Here is a 20,637-nt window from a genome sequence, read left to right on the forward strand (position 1 = left end):
AAATGGTTGTTCAGAAAATTGCGATGGCGCAGAAAATATACAACTCTCCATTGTTTACTATTGTCAATGATAAAGAAGAGTAAAAGGGACACTTTTAGCTGCAAACATTATCATCATGTTTATTAAACTCGTGACAAATGTTCGAAATACTTTGATTGTATTGTATCGTTTACGTTTATTCTGATAAAATAGATTGTTGATTCGAACATAGTACCTGTAATATCCGTACACGTTGAGAACCACGTAGCATTACACTACAGATACCTATGGCCGGTGTAAAGAAAATGTCAAACGAACAGTCGAGCATTCAGCACATACCAGCGTTTACTGATCGTATTCTCTGAATCTTAAAGAAGAGACAATGAGCTCCGTTGCAGTCAATTACCGAACATGCCTTCTCCGAAGTTTAATTATATTTGAAAGCGGGGGACGTTATATGGATAAGTTAAGCCGATACCATTCAAAAGACTACTACTACACATCGTCTGTTTGTGGCTTTACCATTATTATCCTGATCACTCGATTTCCTTGTGTTAAACAGTCCCCCACGTGTACCCGCATGACCAACAGTTATTCACGTAAGAAACCGGTTTAGGTGAGTTGTGTCAGCACTACCGGTCGGATCAGACATTCACAATGTTAATGTCTTAGCTCGTACGTGAACCTTGTTCCAGTTGTTCATCACCAGATTTGAGTTGTCTGCGTCAAAACGCTATCCCGAATATGGCCGCTAAAGTTTTTTAGTCAAGTCACACGCCATTCACAGTCTGCTGACATCTCTATCTTCCACCATAACGTTTCCTTAAAGAGCCCAGTTATTAAAAATATCAAGTATTATTTCAGATATTTTATACCTGCATCTTACCTTACCGGGCAATTCTCTGCGATGAGACCATTGATAAATCAGTACACCCTGTTGTGAAGCAATCACTTGGTTCATTTGCTCACATCTGGTACTGCCTATATGTGCTGCTGTGGGTTACCCAAGTATTTGTTTCTGTCGGTCAAAAGTCAGATATGTGTGCTTCCCACAGGTGTAAATGTTAATTTTTAACATTGATTTCGTGACGAATGGGCCTACCTGTAGTCTGAGAGAAATTACAATATCTCAGTAATATATGGACTGATTGTCGTTTGGGCATTCAAATGGTTTAGCTTTTGCGGTGGCGGTGCTGTAGTAATGTTCCCTGTTTTCGTATGTGTGAGGGCGAGCCCGAGGTATTTGTTTACCCTAAAACCAAATTGTACATGAACAGCAGCGTGCGCGTACCATCGGTATTTGCACTGCAGTGCAATACGAAAAACATTATGCAATAAACTTTGTTAATGAGCACTCATAACCCGGCCAACTTTTGTTTGCAAACAAATAGCACCTCATGAGCAAACCGAAAATGGTCGTCTGTAAGCTCTACTACTACGCAAGAGAAACACTACGATCTATCGACACAAAAATTTCACAGACGAAAGCAATGATAAATCGTACTTTACATATCTATTAAAGATTGAAAATGAAAAATTTTTACTGTATTTTCTCTGTGGCGGTAACACGTGGTTTGTAGCCATTTTGAATTTCAAATATTTGTAAATGTCAGGAAATTTTCACTCTACTGGTCCAGTGCTGTGCCGTACACAGGCGTGTTGTTTTCTGGGTAGTTTCTATAAGTGTAGTTCTACGTTTCGACGTTCTCTTCCGTAGGTCCTAATTAGGCTACGGAAGAGAACGTCGAAACGTAGAACTACACTTATAGAAACTACCCAGAAAACAACACGCCTGTGGTGCCGTACGACCTTTGAGTGCAGCTCAGACAACCCCCTTCACTCAGTTATTGTACAAATTATTATCGCCGGCGTTCAAATGGACATGCATTTGAAGCAAAATGGGATGCTAGTCTCTCTTACTGAGAATTTTACACGAGTACAAATTTAGCAACTCCACGTTCTGCATGCCATCAACGGTAGACCTTGCGATTGTCTTGTTCTTGTGCGATTTTGTTCTGTTTATGCGATAGCCGATATGTCCGTGTTCTGACGAGATAAAAACTCCCACACATATGCATATAGCAAGTAAAATGGCAACAATGCTGCTTTCAATAACGTTTTCTTTATCATTTAATTAAATACACAACAGTATCTTTAGCACTACGATATTTTCTCATCGTAGTCATTGTTACGGGTTACTCTCGGCGCACTCCTATCTACATTATTCGAGTTTTATTGGCTTTAAAGTGACATACAACCCGGCAGTGAAATGACACATTACAACTTGTTTACGTTCGAACTAAGTAAGTCATAAATGACCCTTAATAGATCGATAGTTCGCCTTGTCACCATTGCTTGCGTGACATTTCTGGTGCACAACATTCCGGCGACTCAAAAGAGGTAAGTCAAAATCTGCAGCTTGCTATTTTTATGCCTTATGAATAGGGCAGTTTCTGTTAGAAAGTTAGAAAGGCAGATGAATTTGCAGAGTTTGGACAGTTTGCATGGACAAGCCGTATTTCCATTGTTGAAAGTCATTTATATCGAGCTACTTGCAATAAGAAACAGTGACTGTAGAATTTTACTGGTCTATGGCTGACGGTAACAGACATTTACATTAAAATGCCTGGTATTCGTTGTGTAGGGATTTTCTGAGGATCGAGGCAATGCAGATGGTTGGAAAACACATAGCGCATAATGACACAATATTGATCTATACTACAAAAATGTTTTGAATTTGAAGCAGTTCAGAACCTACCGCCCACGCTTTGTAAGGCAGTACACTTAGCCATAATACGCCCCTTTTGCGTAAACGGATAAAAACCTCTCCTCGCATCTGAAGCACCGTACGATGCCACGGTTCCTCCATAGAGGGACCGTGATGAAACAAATAAAAGACATGGAAATCCTACAAATCAAAAAGTCGATATTTCATTATTTTTCGTACAAACGTTAGGTTTCTTTCTCAAAAGATTTCAAGTCAAGATCCGCCACCGTCCAGACTAAGACTTTGAATCAAACACAACCCAATGGCTCAAGCTATTTTTGAAGTTATAAGCCCCACTCCCTTCTGCGAACTAATTGTAAAGCACTATGGAAGGAAGCTGTTCTATGTCTCGATGAGAAAAGTAACACATTTTCAGGACTTGTCAAAACTCTGCGCATAATTTATAATCATATGGCACATTGAAGAAAGACTTAAAGATGCTCCTTGTGCCAGAAGCTGCTGCCACAACATTAGCTCCATACATGGCCGGATCATGACGAAATTGACAGAAAAAGGTATTTCGCTAATTTTAAAACTTGACCGAAAAGAGACTTGCAAGTATATTTATGTAAGTACTGACGAAGAATGTATCTCAGCAAATAAGTAAATTTTATTGGAGTCATTACAGCTCCTTGAAAGGGGAGAGTCAATATTGCATCTCGAAGGATTAAGTATTTGAATAGAAACTCACATTTTTACATCAAAACCCGTTGTTTAGTAACTTAAAGAATGCGACAGATGTCAGACGTGCAGACTTGGCCACCCGAATACCTTTTTGAACACCTTTTTGATAAGACGCATGACAGTTTGCTACTGTTTATGGTTATCTGAAGTAATTCATAATGTTGAGTCATTAACATTTATCACCACTTGTGCTATTTATATGTATATCATATGATAAGCAAACAACTTTTATTTTGTATACAACGCCTTCCAGAGGAGAGTGTCTACATACCATAATCTAGAGGGAATGTATATTTCAGGGGGGATCTTAAGACCTACAACAAAACGCATTGTTACTTTGACCATTAGGTGAACTCACTATGAATATAGCAAATACTTGTCATCACCATGAGCGACGCCCTCTACTTCTAGTTAGACGTAAAGCTGTTGCTAGAAACTCATGGCACTCAGTGTCGAAGAGAAGGCCACTGAAAACAATTTCTATTGATTATATATTAGGAAATTACATTTAATGGCCAGCAGCTGTAATTTTAATGTTTTTTTTCACTTTTGTTTATTTTGTGTATCAATTGGAGTTCTTGCTCTACTCAAGAACGCTTGTTTTTTGACAACACTTCGTTTTACGTGTAAAATGCAATACTTACAGTTGAATTTCTAGTACTGGACAGAATTCACACGTCAGCAATAAAACTGCGTTGCACATGCTGAGTTCGCAATCTATTTACGATGTGTATCAGCATACTTTGGAGAGTTTAGAGAGTTGACAGTAGCTGACATTCAAAACAGAAATAGTAAAAACATCATCAAAAATTACAGCTACTTGCACTTTAACTCAACCATTTCTTTATAACTAAAATTCGGAATATTTGTACTTTTAATTTCACAGAAGTTGTTTTTACACATATCTCAATGCATTTTATAGTCACCTTTGATGTCAGAGTTCAGCTTACGATGTTCAGTCCTGTTTTGGAAAAAATGTCATATGCGATATATATTTGGGCGCGAACATATTAGCCACATTAGCCGTTAGAAGGAATTCTTAGCTGTATTACAATTCAAGGTTGAATTACAATACAGCTAAGCATGTCCCGGGACGACTGATGTACAAGTGCTTCAAATTTGACATGTGTTAGGGTTATCTAGGTCTCAGCACAGGTTTTTTTACTTTTGTTTATTTTATTTTAATACGTTGGACTATGATATTACCAATATTATATTGCCAATGAAGATTAATACAACCAACCTGGGAGTCTTCGTCTTGCTGGCGAGTTCGTTGTCGACTTTTATCGAAGTTAATCCGGTGATATTCTTGTGACAGCGTTCACAGCTTAGTAATCTACAAATAGGCGATTGACAAACTGACTAGCAAATAAACAAAACAAAACAAACCAGCAATAAACAAAGGGATAAATAAACACAATAATTAAATAAATTGATAAGTTATAAATAAATAAATAAAAAATAGTGACAATGTCACTGTCGCTCCCATATAGTTATCAAAACAAGCTAACAAATGTACGAAACGTAGTGTCAATGACACTTTGCCCATATTTGATTACATTTGGCAAGCCAGACTCGAATGTGAGTGTACGTACGATATTTGATAGCTTCTATGGACATGATATTCATAGTTAGATGCATTTGAACAAAATTTTGATACACCTTTCATCGAAGTAATAGGTGGACCCACCCCGTCCCTTTCAGTGCTCACGGATAATGCAATACTGCGCAAAGCACGAGCAATCACTGCTGACGTAAAGCATCCTTTGTATTCCTCTTTTGAATTATTGCCTTCAGGAAGGAGATTTCGCTGCTTGAAGTGTTACAAATTAAGGTACAGCAAGAGCTTTATTCCAACAGCTATCAAGAGACTCAATCTCTGAAGTGTATTTTTCGTGTGTTTGCTGACATAGTCTGTGTTTTTATGTCTGTCTGTTTGTTATTTCTATCCTCTGAGCTGTAAGGTGATTATCCTTTTTAGGACAATAAAGTATAATAATACTAATAAATAGGAAATGGTTTGCAACTGTTGCAACAAAAACACACACATATAGAACAGCATGCAGCCTAGTACATAATATCTAGTGGATACATTCTATCATACCAAAGTAAAGGTGTCCTCTTGTAATATTGTTTGGTCTCTCTCCGGTCTACGGTTACACAATCGAAGACTAAGGCAACATGTAATAATGGGCATTCTTTATAGCTTCCAGTGCTAATGATGCTGCCACACCTTCATGATAATGGTATGTCCCAAACCGCCACCAAGTTGCAGTACCATAGACAAATTGGGAACCTTCCAAACACAAACCAAGGAGCCTGTGACATCAGATTTGTACATCTGCTTTAAAGCCTTTTTGACCAATCTTAAAAGCATCAAACCAGGGATTTGTATACAAGCCATTACTTGACTTCCACAGACAAACAATTCCATAAAATATACAATATGACAATGGAAAGAAACAAAAAACTTTCAAACCAAATTTCAAAGCATTTTTTTCATACAAAATTGTCATATTACATCTACAGATGTAAGACTAGGTGATAGTAAAGAAAAGGTGGTCAACTGTGATGAAGTAAGAATTTTTACACCACATTTTATTCATTTATCTACATGAAGCGAAGGAAAAATTAACCATCCATGTAACTAAAGTGTGACCCTGACCTATATACGAACTCACGCACGCGCAGCAGGGGTTGACGCAGCCTGAACTAAGCGGGAAATTCCCTGCTGAGCATGTTTATACACGTTCCGAAGGTGGAAGGTGGAAATTCCGTGTGAGTCATCACCATCAAACTAGCCTATATAAAGGAGCCCCGTTGTCAGTCCGGCCGGTCGCGGAGTCTAGCTGATGTTGAACACGAAGTTCCTATCGGTACGAACTAAATTTCATATCCATTCAATCCATAATGTCTTAAGTATCTTTCCAGAGGTGGACTAAATCCTTCTTGTTTTTGAATTTCTAGCGCCTGATGAAATATGTCCTGAATAAGTTCTGACCCCGGAGCCTCCTCGTTCCGAAGGGTTGCACCTTTTTCTTGTATTTGTGTAAGCAGCTGTTTATATTGAACATAATAATGTTTATATTTCTCTCGTCTCTTTGCTACACCAGTTTTCCCTTGTATCACATCAATAACAACACCTGGTATAGGAGTTAAGGCTAACAGTACCGGAACTGTCGGAATTGCCGCTATTACAGCAGAGCTTACAAGAATTCCTTTAGTAATATTAAGAGCCATATCAATTCGACCCATTAATTTGTAACTTCGTCGATATGCAGCGCTAGTTCTTTCTATGTAATCAGCCAATTGTTCAACGCTTTCAACAACTGAGATGTGCATTTTTTTTTACTGTATATGTAAGGGATGATAAAAAATAATTGTAGTAATATAGAAAGACAATATGGCAGAAGGAGGAGAAGATATACCAATCCAGGATTTCGTTGATGCAAATTGAATGACGATGACGCACTGCTGAAACATCCTTTATAGGCGATGATAATACCCTTGCAGAAGCCAGCCTTTCCCAGGCCATCTCAAGCGACAGACCCGCAGGTGAGTCGTTGATTAGACAGAGAGGAGAAATTACAGATATAACGGCTAACAATACTTAGATAGTAATAGGATTACTGATATGGATAAACGAAGATTAATGCGTACGAATGCTAGTATTAGGGATGGAGAGCTGTATTATCGAGACGCTAGGCTGACATCAAATAAAAGCACGAAGTCTTTAATGCCCTCCTCAATAAAAGGTAAGGGAGCTGCAGAATTTAAAAAAGATATATTAGGAATAGATCCAGATTTTGTATCAGAATTGACTGATAATGAAGCAAAAATGTTATTGAAAAGGCCGGCCGATAAACTCAAACCCTACGACATTGGACGACTCAGAGATAGAATAACAGATTTACGAGAAAATTTTAGCGATAATGCCGATGAAATACGTACTATCGAAAAAAAATCGAAAAATGGAATAATGAAAACCCTGAGTATAGAGCTATTAATGATGAATTAAGGATTGCGAATATGCGTCTTGGTGAGCTTAACAATGAAAAAAAAAAATAAGGCTAGAGAAAAAAGAAGTTGAAAAACAGTTAAAGGATCCTGAAACGAGCACCCAAGGAAAAGAAAAAAGCCGAGAAACTACTAGCTGAACTAATAACAAGCGAAGCTAAAATTGTTGATCGAATTGAATACGAAAATGGACAAGATCAGTGGGGCACGTGAAAGTCTGGCTACGACTAGGTCTCTTCGTGATGTAATTTCCGATCCAGAATTGTCACTCAGGCTGAAGCTGACAGAGTTATTTAAACGAAATGGTATAACAATCGCTGCAATACTGACTGCCCTTGGAATGACAATATCAACAATTGCCCTGGCTGTGACTAGAGGAGGAGGAGGAGGAGGGGGAGCGGGGAGCAGGGGAGGAGGAGCAAACACAGGAGGTTCAGGTCCGCCCAAAGTATATACAAAAGCGAAAGAAATTGTAAAGCAATTTGGCGAATGGTTAAAAACATTGGCCGCAAAAAGTGCTGCTGCAATACCAGGTTTAATCGGTCCCTCGTCAGTTTTCTATTAAAAACAGCGGAGTCGGTTGTCGGATTTGTCGGAGAACAGCTATGGATATTTTTAACTGGATTAACATTAGTCATTATAAATAAAATTATGTATTAATATGGCATCAACATGTTTGGTGAAAAGAATATTGCAAAGTTTCTTTCTAAAAATAAAGACCTGTTTGGTTTCTCCGTCGAATTGGAATGGTGCAAACTCCGACGAGTAAATCGACATATACTTCGAGCAAATCCAGGTGTCCGACTCAAAGATGATAATCTATATCATAACATATTAGCTTTCGTGAAGGAATGTCAAAAGACTAACTTCTTTAAGCGACTAGAATTCATAGCTGTATTCCAGGATACTGAGGATGACCAAGAGGCTCATCATCTCCAAGAATATTGGGTCTTCGATTGATTCGCGACACAGGCAATCGATTTATCTTTCAGTCAGACGGAAATATTTACGTAAAGATGTGATTTTTTGAATTTTTCTTCTAAGTTATTATATACACGAAGTGAAACTTAAGATGTGATTAATTTTCTTAACATGTATTTCTTTTTTTCTTCTACTATATACATTACACGAAAATGGGGTACGATAGAACATTATCACCGACTTTCACCAACCGAATACCGAATGGAACAAAGTCAGAAAGAACTCATCACGTGATTGCTCATAATCCAAGTGAGGCAATCCAGGCCAGACACTTATCATACGATGTCCGAAGTTAGAAAGCGGAGTACTCTTAGTTCCAGATACTTTCAACCTGGTTTTTGATCTCGAAGTAATGGGAGATGAAAATAACCGAGTAGTACAAAATGTTGCAAAAAATTTGGTGGAGCGTATGAAACTCACATTTGAGGGTCAGACACTTTTCGATTTGAATAAATATAACCTTATTGAATGTTATCGCGATCTCTTCAAACATAAAAAGGAGAGAACGAACATGACACTGTACGGAATTCAGAACGAAAATCTAAGAAAATTGAGAAGCGGTTCGACCGATGCAGATGCCACCGTCGTGGGCGATAAGTTACTTTTCGACACATATAAAACAAAATATGCTATTCGTCTCACTCACCCCCTCATAACAGGCCATGGAGTTGCATATCCATCAGCGTTAGGGAGTCATATTGAATGGGAAATTACGTTGCACCCATCTTACAATTACTTATCGCTTATAATAATATTTTTACAGCCAATTATAAATTAAAAAACATTCAAATGGAATACGAGACAATTTCTGACCTCGATCTCGCGAGGTCAACTGCTGGTTATTACAACGGTGGAAAAAGTTACCTTTACGAGCATATACATTATTTTAGAACAATCCCATTCAAAGAATCGGACACGGTTATCAATGAAAATATAAATGTACCACGACGTAGCATTAGAGGTATCGCAATACTCTTCACTAAAAATCAGTATCATGCAGAACTGAACAGTGAATTTTTCTTTAACCCCTCATTGAATCTGTGTCTGTATCAATCGAAGGCATTGCAAACAAAGTGTACGCTCAGAAGATGATACCAAGACAATTTTGGCGAGAGGTGCGACGGTATTTTGCTGAAGATAAAGATTGGTGTGAAATTGATATAGATGAGGTCGATTATTTGAAGAATAAATTCTGTCTGTTTATCGATCTGCGTAGCTTTAAAGATATTGAGTTTCATGGAAATGGTTTAAAAGTAATGAACACAAAGGACGGAATTCAACTTGAAATTCTGAAGAAAGACACCTCAATTAAGGTTGGCGATGACGCTCACAATGATAATATATTTGCCCACATTTATGTTATCAGTGATGCCCTGGTCTCTATTGAAAATAGTAGATTAAAGTCTTTACAATTTTAACCATGACCATGACCCGTCGTCCGTCCTATCGGCCATGTTTCTGCCAGCCATTCGCCCGTGTCTGGATTGTATAGCTGCACACGTTTGATATCATTTGGCGCCATCATGATTTTACTACGCTTTCACTACGGATTTCTCCAGCCTTTTCCGTACAAACTGTACAAACTGTGCCGGCTCCGGCTTCTTCCCAGTTTCAAACAGATCCTTATAGTCTTCAAAGTTCAAATGTTTTCTAACACAAACATCTTTTATCCCTTTATTTTTTTTCGTCTCGGAAACGGGAGTTCGAAAAGCATACACTTTCGAGCGTATGCCGACAAAATCAAGAATAGGTTCACCATTCAACTCATCTTTAAATTTACCTATCACTTTTTTATTAATCTTCGGAAAGTTGGGGGCCACCATGGGTCCACTCATCCCACTAGTATCATATATAGACTTCTCACCATTCTTTTCAACATCTTCTCGGACTATATCATTGAAAGTTACGTCCGGGTCCGGGAGGGGCACACTGTAAACAAAACTGTCAGTATCCATGTAGGCTAATCGTATTCCAGGGAACTGCTTTCGAAAGTAATTGTAATGCGTCTCATACATAAGCAGCTTAGAAAGTTCCAGTACTGCGGCGCCGATGAAAACTGGTTTACATATCTATGCTCATCCGTTTTCAGTTCCAGTAGGGCACTGTCGCAGGAATCACCATCCTCTTCGGAAGTTATGAAAGTTATATGTTTCATCTTGGATTATACTTCTGAATCTTTTTACGTCCACTATCCGTGCCGTTCCAGTCCGAAACAAATTTAAAGTCTCTGTACTTTCGAACATCTTCTATTGTCTTACCGAACATTGCATTATTCATCAGCTTATAGAAATTCTTTTCGAAATCTGTCCTCCCCTTTGTCCTCATTTTAGTGTTAAAGTCATATATTTCGCGAGACATGGAGCTTCATCGAAAGCAAGCACCGATAAATCTTTTTCAATCTCATTCCCATCCGAAGATAGAATTCCAGCAACTTGTAGTGTAAGACATAGGACTCTCTATCCATCACACTTGTAATCAGTCGACCGCCCTGCCTCGGAAATTCATAGTGATGCGGTGCTAATGGCAAATCGCTGTGTTCTTCATGTAATTCGGCTGGGTATTCTAAGTCTACTTCTAGAAAACTTGGTGGAAAGGTGGAACCAGGTCCCCACGCTCCGCCCCCCGGTCCGCCCCCCGCTCCGCCGTCTCGGCCCCCTTCTTCCCATTCCTCCCACTCTTCCATCGTCATCCAATGAAGTCCGCCCGTAGGCATTGTCTGACTCATTGCCCAGCCGTAGAGATTGTTTGCATCGAGATATTTTATTTCGGTCACCGGCTTCTCTGGATCGTAACTAACGTAAGTATTCCCGCCGGCGGGGCCAGCGTAAGCAGGATGATTTGTCTGTAAATAATGAATATTACACTGGCTGATGCCGCCTCGAATTCCCCGTTGTACGAAAGTCATCTGCTCAGCATCTTGAATGAGTTTAAACTTATTACCCGTGTAAAGTAACATAGCATCCCATGTCAAGCCAGGCGCTGACATGTAATGGGCCGGATCTAACTTATATGCTTCTAAACATGTGTCACGAAAATTTTCAAATATATTTGCAAGAAGTAGAACGTCAGTCTCACAATAGAATTCCATATAATCACGAATCGTCTTACATCCAACTTCGTCCCATACTCGCAAAGCATGTTCGTAATCGGACTCTGAAATCCCCTCTTCCGTCAATTCGCTATAAAATTCCTCCCTCTCCGGGAGCTGGTTCTCTCCCAGTCTGTCAACCGAGTCTAAATATTCGTAGGGGAAGAAACCTTTCGCCCTTTGAATGTCCGGGTACGAAAGTGGTGCCGCCGTCCATCCGTGGTCCGGCACAGTTTTTGCCAACTTCGCCAATGACCCCATCATCAGCTGAGCACTGTCCATAAACTTTATAGAAAAGAAACGTTTCTTTATCTCCCTCTTCACCTCCGGCAACAACAATTGAGGCGTGAAAAATAAATGTTTTCGAGAGACCCATAATTCCTCCATTGCTCGTCTTAGCTATAATTTTAGGCTCTGGTCCCCCTCCGGCGTCGATTTCATGTAATTCTTTCAAAATAAAAGAACCATCGTATCCCTTGAGGTTGTGAAAGTAGATAGGAATGGTTCTCGACGGCCGGCATCCTTCGCAATAGAAGGTCGCCTCCTCCTTCACTACTCGGTATCCTGCCGGCTCTCCACATGCAATACAGACTGGATCACATCCGTCGCGCCGGTAATTAGAAGGATCCCTCATCGGTATTATTTTCCAATAATACGATTTAGAATAATACTCGGCCCGTTCTTTCATATCCTTTAGAAAGTCTGTAACACAGGAGAGACCTGTGAATGTTCTTTTACCATAAACAGTGGGTCGGCCCGGGCCTCGTTCCGAAGGCCCACCCCCGTTCCACCATAACATACGAAAGACAAATTGGAATGTGCCGGCCGGTCCCCTTCTCAATAATTGCCTCAGTATCTGCATAGACGACGTAGGGAGAAGGAACCTTCTTCCGATGTCCTTCAAATTGACACACTTCCTTAGGAAAATCTGGCTGGGCAGTGTCTGTTCCACAGTACACCTGATGTATTTCTAATTCTTCTGTTGACTTAAAACCTCTTTTACAAACCAGGCAAATACACTTCCTTCTGCGCTCATTCTTTCGATTAGTACGAGAATTACGAAGGCGATTTCCGCAGTAATTGGTACGAAGTGAGAACGGCCGCCGTCTTCGCCAACTATCAGTAAGATATTTGCTATTTGATTCCTATCACCTTCGGAACGGGCTTCACCTTCCCCTATCGGAACGGTTCCGTCAGGGGCTCCGCCAGGGGCACTATATAACACAGTTATGTCGGACGGGGGGAGCGGGATCATTTTCGTAGATCTGAAATACTTGAAGTTTGATCCCTGGATTTTGCTGCTCGAAGCGCCTGAATACAGTCAGATCGGCGGGCGTGGGCGTGGGAATACCTTCCCAACAGTAGTCAGCCATAAATGGAGCGTACGTATTCCATTTTCTCCTTACCTGACCACATTTCTTTTCACGAAACTCGGGGTCGGTCAACTTTAAACTTGCTACGATGGCGTATTGAAAACAGTTCTCGCTGCCCGAAGGTAGCACCAGATCGCTAACACAATGCTTATTTTTTAACCATCTGGGAAGTTGGACTCGTTCCGTTCCCGTAGGAGCCCCAGCCCCGAGTAAAACTTCTACTAGAATTACTTCAAAATTAAGTATCTCCTCGAGAACGAGACCAGAACCTCAACATTTTCAATTGTATCAAGCATACGATCGTAGCGATCTATTAATTGTTGCCCCACATCCGATCCCGATCCTCTTACATCTTTTGTGTATGTATCTTTAATTTAACATACAATGTACGCGGTTGTGTATTACCAGTTTTCGGATCCGATAATTTGACTTCCATTTCAGTATAAACAGAGTACATCTTTCGTTCCGAATGGACCATACCTTCAATATCCACCAGCTCCCGATATCCTTGACTCGCTTGACTTCAGGAAATTCTTTTCGTAAAACTGCTCCCTTGAATGCTGTATGTAATCGACGGCCATAATAATCTTTATGATATATACTATCCTAAAATTTTTAAAATGAAAAATAATTATTCTATGATAGGTCATCAAAATCCACTATAATATTTTTGTCAGCATTTATTTGTTTATATATCTCACCTAATCTTTCTAAGTCGACTAGTTCTTCCGCATCTTGAATTTCTGGTTTATTAGGCGCAGCACAAAATATTAATCTCTCAACAGTGAAAGAAAGAGCACGCTTACTTAAGCGCGGTTTAAATGCTAAGAATTCTATCTTACTACCTTTTCGGATATTACGAGGTACAATAGCAGGATTTTCTCGGACTGGTAGTAACGGACTCACTGTTTTAAAACCGCAATCAATTTCTTGTACCATATCAATACATGTAGCGCTTTAAACTGAAATTTAAAATACGCAACTGGCTGCGCCCCGCTCCCTCGCTTCTGATACACTTTAGATGGATTGTAAAATCCAGTAGTATTCTTGGAGTGAGCGGCCAGGCTTGCAGCATAACTTTTAGCAGTGCTTGCATCGAAACTTTCACCTAGGGTACGGATATTATTAAATCAGTAAACTTTTGAAGACTCGGTTGCCAACGGACACACACCCCATCGCATGTAGCAGGATCTCCTCCCGAACCGTACTTAGGTCCGATGGGGAAAACTACTTCTAGCTCACTGTCTACGTATATGAAAGGATCTACCAAAGATTCACCAAATATAGTTTCCTTCGTCACTGATTTGAATATTCTCTTCTCCGGTTTCAAGTATTTTTATTGCAGTTGAAATAGAAAGGATTGTCATTGTCTTATCGTATATATCTTAATAAAAAAATAATTTAAAAAATTTTTCTATGATATAGTATCCTAAAATGTCATACATATTCATAAATGGACCAACTGGAAGTGGTAAGAGTTACGATGCAGTAAATTTGCGGAGGGACCGGAGGTGTATCACGTACCAGAATTTGACACTAGTTTTTCCAGCAACATTGCCGACTTTTATAATGGGCCGTGTCACCCACGTTTCGATTGCCGATTTTCAGAACCAGTTTATAGAACATACGCTTAGTTTACAATGTCAGGCTGGGAGGAGGAAGGAGGGTTCCCCTTCAGAACACTACATTATTTGTGACTCTTCCATAATTCAACATCTGACTTTTTCTCGAATCCGGGGCGTTTCCACGGAGTGGGAAGAAAAAAAGATTGTTTCTAGAGCATTTGACCATTTACCCAGTTTCATTATCATATTCAAAGATATGCCTTGGGATTATTGCAGGCGGAATGTGTTGACTCGAGCCAGGTCGTACGAAATCACCGGTACCGCCTTAGAAGAACTAGAAGAGATTCACAACAAGTTCAAACAGACTTTCTTAGAAATTTGCCACGACTACAGACTTCCATGTTTGGTAATTCGGAACGCTCTTACCCCCTCGTTCTCAAGAATATACTTAATCCAACAATTGATACCGAGACAGTCGGGCCAGTAGAATATCCACGAGCTTTTGACTTTGGAATTGCATGGAGCGGCGGAAGCCAGGGATTTTTTAATAGACGGTTTCAAGGAGGAGGAACTTGAAAAAGCGTACTTCCCACCTAGTCAAGAACAACTAGAACAACCTCGAGTCTCACTAAAGAACCTACACAAACTTCTTAACGCTTGTGAATCTGTGTGTGCTTATAATGCTTCGTTTGACCTACGAGCACTTGACATTATGAAACCCTACGGTTCTGTAACACCGGACTTTGAAGTTACTTGTCTATGGCTCATGTCAGTTGTGTACATTATACTTCAACCAGAACTTATAGATAAAGCTGAAAAAGGGGGACTCGAAAGAACGGACTATGGCAACATGAGAAGTCGCTTTGAAGATCTTGCAAACTTAATATGTGCCTCCGGAGGAACTGAGGGGGTACACCTCATCCACATACGGCCGAAAAAGATGCAGTAAGTGAACATTACTTACGACAGTACATGATAAATACTTGGCCAGGTGGGGGGTGGAAGTGGGGTGGTAAACTGACACTTTCGGCTTTCAAGAAATTAAGACTTTTTCCATGGTACTTATTGAATAACTTTCGTAAATACTTACGTTAGTACTTACGTAGTACTTGACAAGTACCATGGACAGGAACTTACGTAGTACTTGACAAGTACCATGGACAGGAACTTACGAAGTTCTAATAACATTTTCCTCTGGCTCCCAACTATTGAAACTTTCTGGATAACCTTTCCATTTTATCAGATAATATTTCTTTCCTCTAATTTTTTTCGTCTTCAAAATTCGTTCTACTCTGTACAGCTCGTCGCGTTCTGAAGGTGCGCTCTGAAGTTCATCGGAGTAGAAAGTGCCAAGTATTTCCTCTCCATTCAGATCTTTTATTTTGTAAACTGGTGGCGTTACCAAGCCAGCTGCGTACACAACTTTTGAAACCACGAAAATCTCCTCTGTCCAATTTGGTAAATATCCTTTCTTGAAAGTGGTCTTGTATTTTGTAATTCGGACACGTTCTCCCGGCTTGAATTCAGGGTTGGCTCCCCCGGCTGCCAACTCAGGACTGAATAGTGTATAAAATGCCTGCCAATCGTTGTCCTCTGTTACGTCGCTGGTTTCATTTTGATACTTCCGTGAACGGTGTTATTGTAATTCTCGAGAAGTTCTGGTAAAATAGAAAGCCATTCACGTGTCTGTCTGTATGTAAAGTATTTCCACATCATCGTCTTGAGGGTCCGATTAAAACGTTCAACGACGCTAGCTTTTTTGTCACTGTAGGTGTGAAACCAGTGAATTCCCGCCTCCTGGAGCCACCCCTGCATTTTTCGGTTCGTAAATTCCCGCCCTCATCTGTCTGAAGTTTGTCGGGCCTTCTCCGGATTTCTTAATCACGTCTTGTAGCGCCTCTAACGTATCATCAGCCGTTTTTGACTGTATCGGCCTGGCCCATGCGTATTTACTGAGCACATCGATTACTGTTAGCATGTATCGAATGTTTTATTCTCTTTTGCGAATGGGGGAGGGAATTCCACGAGATCCGCTTGCCATTGAGAGTCTATCGATGTTACAAAAACGCGCCGGCCGCCCGAACCCCCACGAGTACGAGGGACCGGTTTATGAAGATTATAAGTTAGCTGAGTTTTTAACCAGTCCTGTACCTCTTTCTTAGTAACGTGGAGTCCACTGGCGCGTGCTGCGTCATACAATTTTTGTACACCTCCAAAACCAGTTTTCGGGTTGTAATATAATTCTCTAAGAGTTCCTTCGGTGTTGTCACCTTCGGCTTCAGCTTCCATAATTGCTATATTATACGAAAAATTTTATGTCGTACGGATTCCGTAAACGAAATACTAGTTTACTGAATGGTCTACTTTTCAATTGCTTGATTAGGCCCACGGCTTCCCGTTCTGACACCTCCATTCCATATTCTTTATAATAGTTTTGTTGTCTATCTTGTTCGGTGTGTAAAATAGTACTAACATCTGTATGTTTTCCCTAAATGGTTTACTAATACTAGTATATTGTTGAGTCAGAACCCAGACAGATAATCCGTCATGTCTTGCGCTGAAACCAAGTTGGACTAAAACGTTACTGCGCTTCTTCATATCTTTGGACGAGGCGCAGTCGTCGAGGATTATTAAAGTGTTCGTTCCAGCCCATTCTTTATGCACGTAGGTTAATGTATCATCCACTGCATCGAGTCCGACTGGAAATATAAACACATTATCATCGGTGAAAATGAATCTTCTATTATACGCTTTATTATTCATGAATGTTGGGCAAATGAATATCACATATTCGAATTTCCTTAAGTACGGACCGGTGAGGAGGTCCAACATAAATTCTGTTTTGCCAGAATATGTTGGTCCAGTTATAATCATGTTGAATGGTGGGGTTACGTATATTGACATTTCCTCTGGATCTATATAGTTAGTGACTTTATTCCAGTACCTACAATAGTAATGAATATTGCTAAAGATAACAAACCAATTTTACCATATTCGTGAATAGGGTCTACGCTGGTCGTAGATGCTGCCCGTTCCGGGGAGGGGAGGGGAGGGGACCGAATCCGAGTCGTGTCATTGTGAGGTGACTCTCCGGGCTCGTCCTGCCACTTCACAGGATCCCTCCCCTCCATCTCGTGTACAGCACTTTCTCGAACTTCCGTGTTTATATCACCGTTCACCCCGAAGGACATAGATTCTGTTGCGTATTGCAATTCATTATTATAACCTGAGATTGCCGGGCCCGAAAGGATGACCATCTCAGACGGTAAGAGAAGTAAATTGGGCGAGACTGCCATATCAAGTTTGACACCAGTATTCATTATTGTGTCTTGATATCGCCTATAACTGATTACTTTGTCGGTATTACGAATTTCATCTTCGAGGAGAACACCGAATTCTTTTCGGACTTGCTCTGCACTGCCAGTATCACCTACTATGGTACTGCGAATATTTGCTTGTGCACCGAGTATGCAATATACGTAGGCTTCAAGGCTTTCATTGAGGCGGGCGAGACCGGCCTTTGTTAGTCCCGAGTCTCCCTTCAGAGGAATGAAACTATTGTATTGTCCCTCCGATCCATCATTTCGGAAGAAATAATAGTGCGGTCTGTCTTTGTCGGGCAGTACATGTTTTTTCTTTCCAAAAATTGTATGTGTATAGAAAACGCCTCCGTCGGCGGAGAGGAAAAAGTCATGACCATTGTATATTGCTTTTGGCTGTCGAACGGGCCCACGATTAGTGTAATATTCATAACCATAGCCAAGACCTGAGTTTTGACCTTTTCGATAACGAAAGTCGGACTTCGTTGGGCTTATATTTCCAAATTCTGTACATAGAAGTTCATATTGGACGAGATTGTATGGATTGTCGCCCGCTTTGAAGGTGGGGTATCGTCTGGAAGTGCAACTCCCATTTCGTGAAGGATACGACGTATTGTAAAATATACATGGAAACGGCAGAATGATCGTATTGCGGAGGAAATTTCTTATCAAAGAGATGGGCGAATGATATACCACAACCAGTAGTGCTACACCATACAGCGAAATTCAGTTGCTGGTCCCAGTATTTCATCTTTGGGCTGCCCAGCCAGACATTACTTTCTTTAGCTGATCGATGAGTGATTACGTTATCTTTGAACACATCCCGAGGATGAAAAGTAAATTTATCTGTCGGCGTTACATATATTTCTAAGTCCATGAGAATAGGTTTTATTCCCCCGTCCGGTTTGGAAGGGGGGGTATCAGCATGCTGTACTGTCGGTACGCTCGTCTTATTCAATTGAAAAGCAACTGGGAATAGGTCTGTACTCATTATTCGTGTTTCTATATACAGATAGATTTAAATGGAGGAGAATTTTCTCGGAATCCCTGTCGGAATCCCTGTCGGTATGTTAGGGGTACTAACATTCCAGACTATGTTAATACTTTATTTCGGATTCAGGTTTAAACGAATTTTTTATTTTTTACTAAGAATAGATAACATACTGCAAACAATGGAGAATTTAATAAAGTCATCGGCAGCGGCAAATATGGCAGCGCCCTACCGGAACGGTTCCGAAGGGGCTTCGGCACCTTCAGCGCCTTCGGACAATAATCAATCCATAATAGAGACAAAACGTGAAAAAATACTCTGTGTCATCGCAAGTGGTCAAAGCAAGTTATTTTTTGGTAAGGAGATTACAGTTGCTGACGTAGAAAAATGGAAAGATGAAACGGTGGTTAAAGCCTTCAAAATGTACGAAGCGAAATACAGTTCTCTTATAAGTGATACCATCACTCAAAGTTTCATAGATCTAGGAGCCCGTGCAATCAGTCAGGTAGTTCCAATCGATGATCGAGATAACTATGCCACTGATCTTAAAAAGGATTTTATTCTAAACAGTGAAATAAAACGATTATCAGGACGGATAGCCTACACATGTGGACCCCTGATTGCTCTAATTTCCACCGGTTTAATTACGGGTAAACATTTAAATTTTAAAAAAATCGGGTTTAATATAGTACCTGAAATAAATGGATTCAACTTCGCCGACTCAGCAAACGGCTCCGGCCCCGCCGACGACCCCCACACCGCAAACGACGACCTTCCCGACTCCGACACAGCGCAACATAGAGAAAGTGACGTTACCGCCGAAGCATCCAGGGAGAGTTGCTGCGGGCAAGAAATTAGCGGAATGGAACAGGAAAAACAAGGAGAAGAAACGCCAAGCAATGGAGGGGGAGGGAGGGGATAGCGATGCGGTAGCGACTGAAGCAGACCTACCGCCTACAATGAAAGAACAGTGTGATAATAATTCACGCTGGTATAATAAATGTTATCTTGTTTTAGGAATTGTGGGAGTTTCATTGACTGCATTAGGGCTATATTGGGGGCGTGCTCGACATACCCCCTGTCCCGTCCGGAAAGATCCTCCACAGAAAGCGAAAAAAACAGAGCACGTAGCAGCTCCATCCGGAACAGTTCCGACAGGGGAGGGGGAGGGGGAGGGGGAGGGGGAGGGAGAGGGGGGTGTTCCCAGCTCCTCTACATTGTATGAGATGGATTAACTCCCCATATTTTTTATTTTTATTTTTTATTTTATATACTAGTCAGCAATCATGGATATTAAAACAGTTGTAAACACAATGTACGATGGTATTGTAATCGCAGGACTTGCGATGGGATATCTTATGATCTCCAGCAAATTTCTGAAAATTGATATGGGCGATCCAAGTCGACCAAATTTAACTCGCTTGGCAAAATTAGGCGGTGCGACTGCTGCCGCGGTTGCGACCAAAGATCTCCTTGAACAGAAAAATATTATTCCTGCAGAACCTTATACTTTGTAATGGGCACCTTCGGAATAATAATAATATTCATCGAACACTTATACTTAGTAATATATACAACGTACAACAATGATCATTTGGATTGAAAGCCAAACAGGTGAACCTGTTACTGTTAATTTTTACCCTTGTATTGACACGACACAGTTTACGAAGATAAGACTGCTAGAGTGCGGACTATATAATTCATGGCATAACATAACATCGACGAATAATGTAATAAAATATCAAGAAGGTGACCAACCGAAGAAGACTAAATCAATACGTCCAGGTAACTACAATATCGATACGTTAAACAAAGCAATCGGGTTGAAGCAAAAAATTAATTTTGAAAAACATCTGCCGACAAACCACGTTC

This window comes from Ptychodera flava, chromosome 4 (genome assembly GCF_041260155.1).
Source record: "Ptychodera flava strain L36383 chromosome 4, AS_Pfla_20210202, whole genome shotgun sequence".
NCBI lineage: Eukaryota > Metazoa > Hemichordata > Enteropneusta > Ptychoderidae > Ptychodera > Ptychodera flava.